Here is a 7,352-nt window from a genome sequence, read left to right as displayed (position 1 = left end):
GATAAGTATCGATTGATACCAATATTGATTACTAATCAATGGATAGGAATTAGGGTAAAATGATTTTGCAGCCATAATATAAGAGAAATATGATAGGTTTTGGAGATTGTTTTAGACATACACAAATGTTTCCTTAATTTCATAGATTAAGGAAAATATATTGCATTTTCCTAAACTGCCTATGGGCAACAATGGGCATTAAAGATAATATAAGAGAAATATGATAGGTTTTGGAGATTGTTTTAGACATACACAAATGTTTCCTTAATTTCATAGATTAAGGAAAATATATTGCATTTTCCTAAACTGCCTATGGGCAACAATGGGCATTAAAGATAATATAAGAGAAATATGATAGGTTTTGGAGATTGTTTTAGACATACACAAATGTTTCCTTAATTTCATAGATTAAGGAAAATATATTGCATTTTCCTAAACTGCCTATGGGCAACAATGGGAATTAAAGATGAGCAGGGACCAATGAAGAGCCAGCTGCCCCTAACCAAAGGAAAAAAATACATAGATATGAAAAAATTAACCAAAAATTGTTATAGAGAAGAAGGCTAGGACAAGAGAGACACATGTTATGTTTTCTTTGTAATTTTCCAAAAACAAATTTTATTTCTTAAATTATTTTATTTTCCCTTATATAACTCCTTACAACATTTATCAAATCACTTACCAAATCTCTCTCTCTCTTGTATGTGCGTAGTCAAGCAAGGATAACAAAGTCTACAGCCCTCAGCCTTCTCTCTTCGTTCTAAAACCAACCTAGAGGTATGCTTCTGAACCTTTCACTCAAAAGTTATCGTGTTCTATCTTGTGAAGCTTACCTTGAAAAAATTAGTATTCTTTGAAATTTTATTAATCAGTTGAGTATTGAACTTTGGGGTTTTTTTTTTCCTTTCTAGTATTGATGGCTTGATCTGATCCTTTTCTTTTCACCTCCTTTCTTTCAAAAATTATTTTGACGAGCAAGAAAATGTGTAGGAAAAGGTTAGAAAGACATTGGGCTTCCAATCTTACGCATAAATACAATACGTTTAAAGGGGCAAAAATTACAGATGCCATATATAATATTTCAGTATACAAGGGGCCTTCTGTCTCAATCAGGGAATGAGGTATGGTATAGGATTGGTGGTATCCGCTGGATTGTATCGGTATGACCAAGGCCAATACCGATACCAATACCTGGTTCATCTTAGATTGGGTATTGTTATCGGATCAAGGGTAAAATTGTAAAAAAAATAAAAAAAAAATAAAACCCAATTTTTTTAATGAAATTTAATGATATAATTGATCGATCTGCGTGGGTCAATCCAGATTAGTATTATATTGATATCGATGGAGACCGATACCGTTCTGATTCCCAAAAACTAAATCCCTCTCAATAATTTGCAATTAAATTGGATTATTGGTGATAAATTTGATTAAGATAGTATTAATTCTAAACTAAAAGGAAAAGGGAGGGGGCATAGATGAAAACTTACATATGAACTAAGACCTGAAAAATGATGTTTCCAATAACTTATAATGTGTATGTGAGTGAAAAGTTTTCCGCATAACTGTGCAACAAAAAATCTCTTTAATAAGCATGCTAAGTTTTGCTATGTCGAATAATGATATAGCAAATCTCATTGTTGGATATTTAAGAAATTGTCCGTATTTATCATATGTTAAATTTCAACCTCAAATCTAATTATTTACCTATTCAGTAGATGTCTATGCACCTACATTGTAGTCAAGTGCACCCATTTGAGAGTTGAAATTCTCAATTTTTTTTCACCAAAAAAAAATCTTAATTTCTTGTTTTGCTACTTGATAAACTTTTTTTTTCTTTTTTGGTGGAACTACTTGATAAACTCAAATTGATGTAAAATTTAGCATGTGAGAGAGGATTTTGGGGTCTACGTGTCTTTACACCTTTTAGCCCCGTATTACCTATAACATAGCAAACACGATTGAAAAGATTTTTTCCTTAACATCTGTGTCGGAAAATCAAATACATTTGATATATGCCAAATCAATGTAAAATGTTAGCTAAGTGACATTTTCATAGTTCAATTATTAATTTAATACCTGTCTACAAATTAGTTATTAATCTTTCTGGTTCTATTTCCTTCTTAAAACAGGACTCTAGATATAACTCTAGCTTGTTTCTATTGTTTTATGTATGGATTTCTTTTATAAACTTATATGGCAAAAGTTTTATCTGTATTCTAAATTTTTTGTTAATTGTTAGCCCTATAAAATTCAAGAGGTCTTGAATATGACTAGGATATGGATCCTACTCATGAAGTAAACCCAATGAGCATCTAGGAGTAGGATCACTAAGTAATTTGTATCATCACCATATAACATATGTGTGAGCTAAGCATCCCAGGAATGAAAACTAGGGTGTAATCAATAATTTCTACATTAGCTTAACATTTGGGGCCGTTTGATTTTGTTTCTGTTGTTTCTGTGTTTAGAAACAGTAGAAACGGTTTTTTTCGTTTTTGTGCAAAGAAATAATTTTTGGAATTATAAAAAGGTGTTTGATTTTTCTGTTTCCCGAAACGTTTTCAATAGTGTAGTCAAGTTCAAGACATAAATGAAGGCACGACGTTGTAAGTATGCAACTCACTAGTGAAGGTATAACGTTAGAGTTGCATGTATACTTCGTGGAAATGAGCGTCAGAAGGATGAAGGCAATCTAAAACTGTGAGCTTTGCACAACTAAGTTGGATTCGTTACATCTGGATAATGAGAAGTTTCAACAATGGGTTAGGGTTGGGGTAGGTCGAGTGAAGTATCCGGATTTTCATAATTTTTGTGTCTCTCACTTGTTTATAGAAATAACAAAATAAATATGACTTGTTTCTTCATTCCTATTTCTAGACACATAAATATGCATAAATTTCTATTTTTGTTTCAAAAAATAAGTGAAATGAAACAGAAAAATCAAACAATTTTTTAGGTATTCTTCCATTTATGAACACAAAAAAAGGAAAAAACACATTTTGAAAATAAAATCAAATGGACCCTTAGGCCCCGTTTGATTAGTGGTGTTTTGATGGGGTGGGAGTCTTGGGGTGGGATTATTGTACAGATTTCCCCACCCCGGTAGGTTATTAGAGCGTTTGATTACTTGGGGTGGGAAGTTGGGGGGACAACATCACTTTTCTTGTCGGCCCACGTGGCTTATCAGTTCTCCCACCCCACCCCCTTTCAAAGTCCTGCCGAATCGGTAGGACTTTGCCAAAATTCCAGGGATTTTGAGCTCAACGCTCTCAGCCATACGCCGACTCTCCCTCTCATCAACGTGATGCACCACCCAACCATTGCACTCAGTCACAGCAACACAAGATAGCCGTAGTTGCCGGAAATGGGCTATCCAGCACCCTGTCATCACACCCCTGTGCAGCTCCTCGCCCAAATCACAAGCCAACCCAGTAGTACCCACAAGCCCTCTCCATCACCAGCCAGCACCCTCTATCTCCCGTTTTTCCTTAGCTTGCATCGGCTGCTAGAAGCCAGCAACTTGGGCTGAAAGCTTTCAAAAAAAAAATGGGGAACAAGAACAGTATTCTAGGGATTTTTTATTTATTTTTTCTTTCGAAAACCCAATGTTCCCATTGCACCTGAGATGGGAATGAACCCATGTCGTTTTGTCCTTGTCACCCTCTTTTCTTGCTTAGCTTCTACATTAGAGGCGACACTATTTTCCTCTAATCACATTTGCCGATAGACACAACCCTCTTCGATTCGATCCAACAATACCTACGAATCCAATCCCAAAACCCTCCTCACTGCTTCTCTCTCTTCCAATGGCTACTCTAATGCCACAATAGTTCGGAGTCGGACACCGTTTACAACCTCTATTACCGCAAGGCTTGGCCAGCAGGCTTGAGAAAAAAAAAAGCAAGAGGGAAGAAGATGAACAGTATCCCATCCCTCTTTCACGATTTGCAACCAAACACAATGAGATGGGAATGAACAGTAAGAATTACACCATTTTCCTTTCCTGTTGGTCACCCCAATAACATATGGGGTCCACATGTCATACTTTCCCACCCCATGAACCCTTCTAAACAAACGGGGCCTTAGATTCACAAAAGGAAAGGCCTGAATCAATCCTGAATAAAAAGTAAACTAGCTAGGAAACGGAAATACTAAAGAAATCAAACTCCAAAACAGATCTGGAATTTATAAGATATATTCCAGTTGGTCTAACAACTAAGCATTAATAAAATAAAAGAAATAAACTGAAAACAGAACTAATCATGAAAATAACCACATGACCATATTTGAACCAGAAAATGAACCACAGGGTTGGTATGTAAAATAATGTTCAATGAATTTTATATTTGCAGGGAGGCATTTATTTCCTTGTTAATTCGTGAGCAGATCGATCAATCTAAGATATAGTATTGCACTGGGATTGTTTGCATAAATTAAAGGTATGTTCCAGCTTAATTTCCACTTCTCATTCTCTTATATAGTTCTACTAGACGTTCCACAGTATACAGGTTTTGGTTCAGTAATCAATAGGTCATTGCCATTGTGGCTGCCTCTGTATGGAGCTGTCAGTGGTTTGTTAGTTTCGTGTCATTCTGTTGGCCATCTTATGTTAATGTTGTTAGATACTTCCATATTTTAGGTTCAATTCTCTATAGTTTACTAAGAAACTTAGGGCTCTTTTGAATCTGTAAAAATATTCTCTCACTCTGTTTTATATCAAGAATCAAGATACCCTTTGGTTTTATAAAAGAATGTATTCTTACTGTTTCCAAATTACAGGGATCCCATATCCCTTTTCATTCTTTCTTCAGGATTTTTGTTAATCCATCTCGTATATGCACTGGGGAAAGGAAAGTGAAAAATAATATTCAATGAAGTTTATATTTGCAGGGAGGCATTTATTTCCTTGTTAATTCGTGAGCAGATCGATCGATCTAAGATATAGTACTAAATTGGGATTGTTTGCATAAATTAAAGGAATGTTCCGGCTTATTTTTCACTTCTCATTGTCTTATATAGTTCTACTAGACGTTCCAGTATGCGATGGGGAAGCTCCCATCAATAGTGATCAGATAACTCGAATATATATATATATATATCAAAATCAGATATTATGAATGCCATTTGAGAGTAATGGTAGAAATACATTTTTTTGAAGAATTTCAATTGGTGATTTCACATTTCTCTCTCATAATTTATAACAAAAATTACTTCATATATCCAATGGAGGGTCGAAGGTTTGAAAGCATATATGCACTATTCTCAAGCTGCTTCATATTTATCACAGAAAACAGAAACTATTCATACTTCTATAATGAAATGTTCCTTTTCGGACTTTTTTTTTTTTTTTTTTTTTTGAGTAAGTAATCTTCAAAATAGTTATAATTTTGTGCTGTTAGTTATGAGAGTTGGTCTATTATCTTCTCTCTTCTTTTCCCTCAATATGGCTCTAACCTCGAAGTTCTGAACTTCCATTTTATTTTAAGGGGAAATCCAGCGATGAATTGTCTTCATGTGGCCTCTGACTCAACCCCCTCTTCCTTCATTTGATGGAAAGAGGGGGCAATGCCATCACTGTTTATGGAAAAATATATTGGAGGTGGAGGATTCCGTTGTCCCTTGACTATGGGTCCAAAAGTTGGATGTACTACAGCATGGTTTCAAAGATTGAAGTATGAGAGGACAAACTCTATCTATGATATAAAATGCACATTAGCTTATCTACTATGTTCATTGGTTGTTTTCTCCTTATTTTGGTCGACATTCAATCTAGAACAATCTTGATTAGCATTTTTGAGGACTGATCAGCCACTCTTTTGTTGGTCTTTATATTTTTTTTTTGGCTCCATATCAATGTTGGCCTGAAGAAATTCTTCATCACTTCTTAAACATAAGATATGTCTAAAACAACAATTTTCAATCATGTTACTTTTTTTTTTCTTCTTTTATTGTGACTTTTCAGTTTCCATTTTTGGTGGTTTTCTTCTTATCAGAAATTTTGATTCTTATCTTTAAAGTTTGAACTGTTACATCGCTGAAAGCTCAGATGGTTGTTTCTAGCTCTAGCTGAGTAGGGTTTGTAATTCAATGGAGGAGTTATAAAGGTAATTTGATGATGATGGTTTGAATAACTTTAAGGAGACAAGAATGGTTCTTTTTTAGTGTGTGAGGATTAGAATCCTGATGATTAATTGCTTTTTTGTATATCAAATTTTCAGTGTTGATTGTGTTCAGTCATTAGTGGCAAACTGGCACTGCAATTTCATTAGTCATGGCCGAGTTGATCCTCTCTCTCTCTCCCCACTAAAGTCCCAAGTGCATCCTTTCAACAACATCTTCCATGCTTTTGCTGAGGTGCATTCTTGATTTTACAACAGCAGCAACAATAGCTCCAAATGACCAGGCAGTCTTCAACAGTGGCTGCTGCTGCTCAGATTTATTAATCTGCAGCTACAACAGCAACAGCAGCAACAACTACTCTTGAAGGGACTTCCTCAGCAGCAGTCTTAGTTGCTGTAGCAGTTTCTACAGCAGAAATTGGCTGTGAGATCTCCAGTTAAACCTATCTATGAACCTGGGATGTGTGTGCGGCGTTTAACACACTAGATGTATCACCAACAACACAGGCCTGCCGTGAGATCTCATTTGAGTTGAATATTTTTTCACATATTGCATGATTCTTTTATGACTTCTGTCTTTAATGCAGGACAATAATATTGAGTTCTGGAGGAAATTTGTTGCTGAGTACCATGCTCCCAATGCCAAAACTAATCTCTCTCTCTCTCTCTTAGTTTACGAATAATAGTTTTTTTTTCAATAAAATTATTACTTTATTAAAGTCTTAAACTCTTCAATCTCTCTCAAATTATCACACCACATTCTAGCAAAAAAAAAAAATCCCACCCATTATGTTAAAAAAAAAAGTTCTTATTTTGGAGACCTTACCTCCTAATTCAAAACCCTATTTTTGAGGAATCTATTGCCCATGAATCCCGCCTTAAAAACTATGCCCACGATAATGCAGTTCATCTACTCTCACATTAGTTTCTAAATAATATAGTTTTCATTATTGAGTAAAAATATACTATCTTCATTAAACTCTCTTTTTTTTTTGGCGCAATGTCTTTATTAAACTCTCACACCCTCCAATCTAGCACGCCACATTCTAACAAAAAAACAATCAAATCGCCCAACTCTTCGAAAATAAGATCCTTTACCAAAAAATAATATATATATATATATATATTCAACTACGAAGGAAAATTAGCAATTTAATCACTTTTATATTTTTAAGGAAGTTATTGGTGAAGCTCTTGCTATTATTTTTGGAACCACACTTTTATGTCTCT

The sequence above is a fragment of the Macadamia integrifolia genome, chromosome 12 (assembly GCF_013358625.1).
Source record: "Macadamia integrifolia cultivar HAES 741 chromosome 12, SCU_Mint_v3, whole genome shotgun sequence".
Classification (NCBI taxonomy): Eukaryota; Viridiplantae; Streptophyta; class Magnoliopsida; order Proteales; family Proteaceae; genus Macadamia; species Macadamia integrifolia.
Note: the sequence above shows the minus strand (reverse complement) of the source record.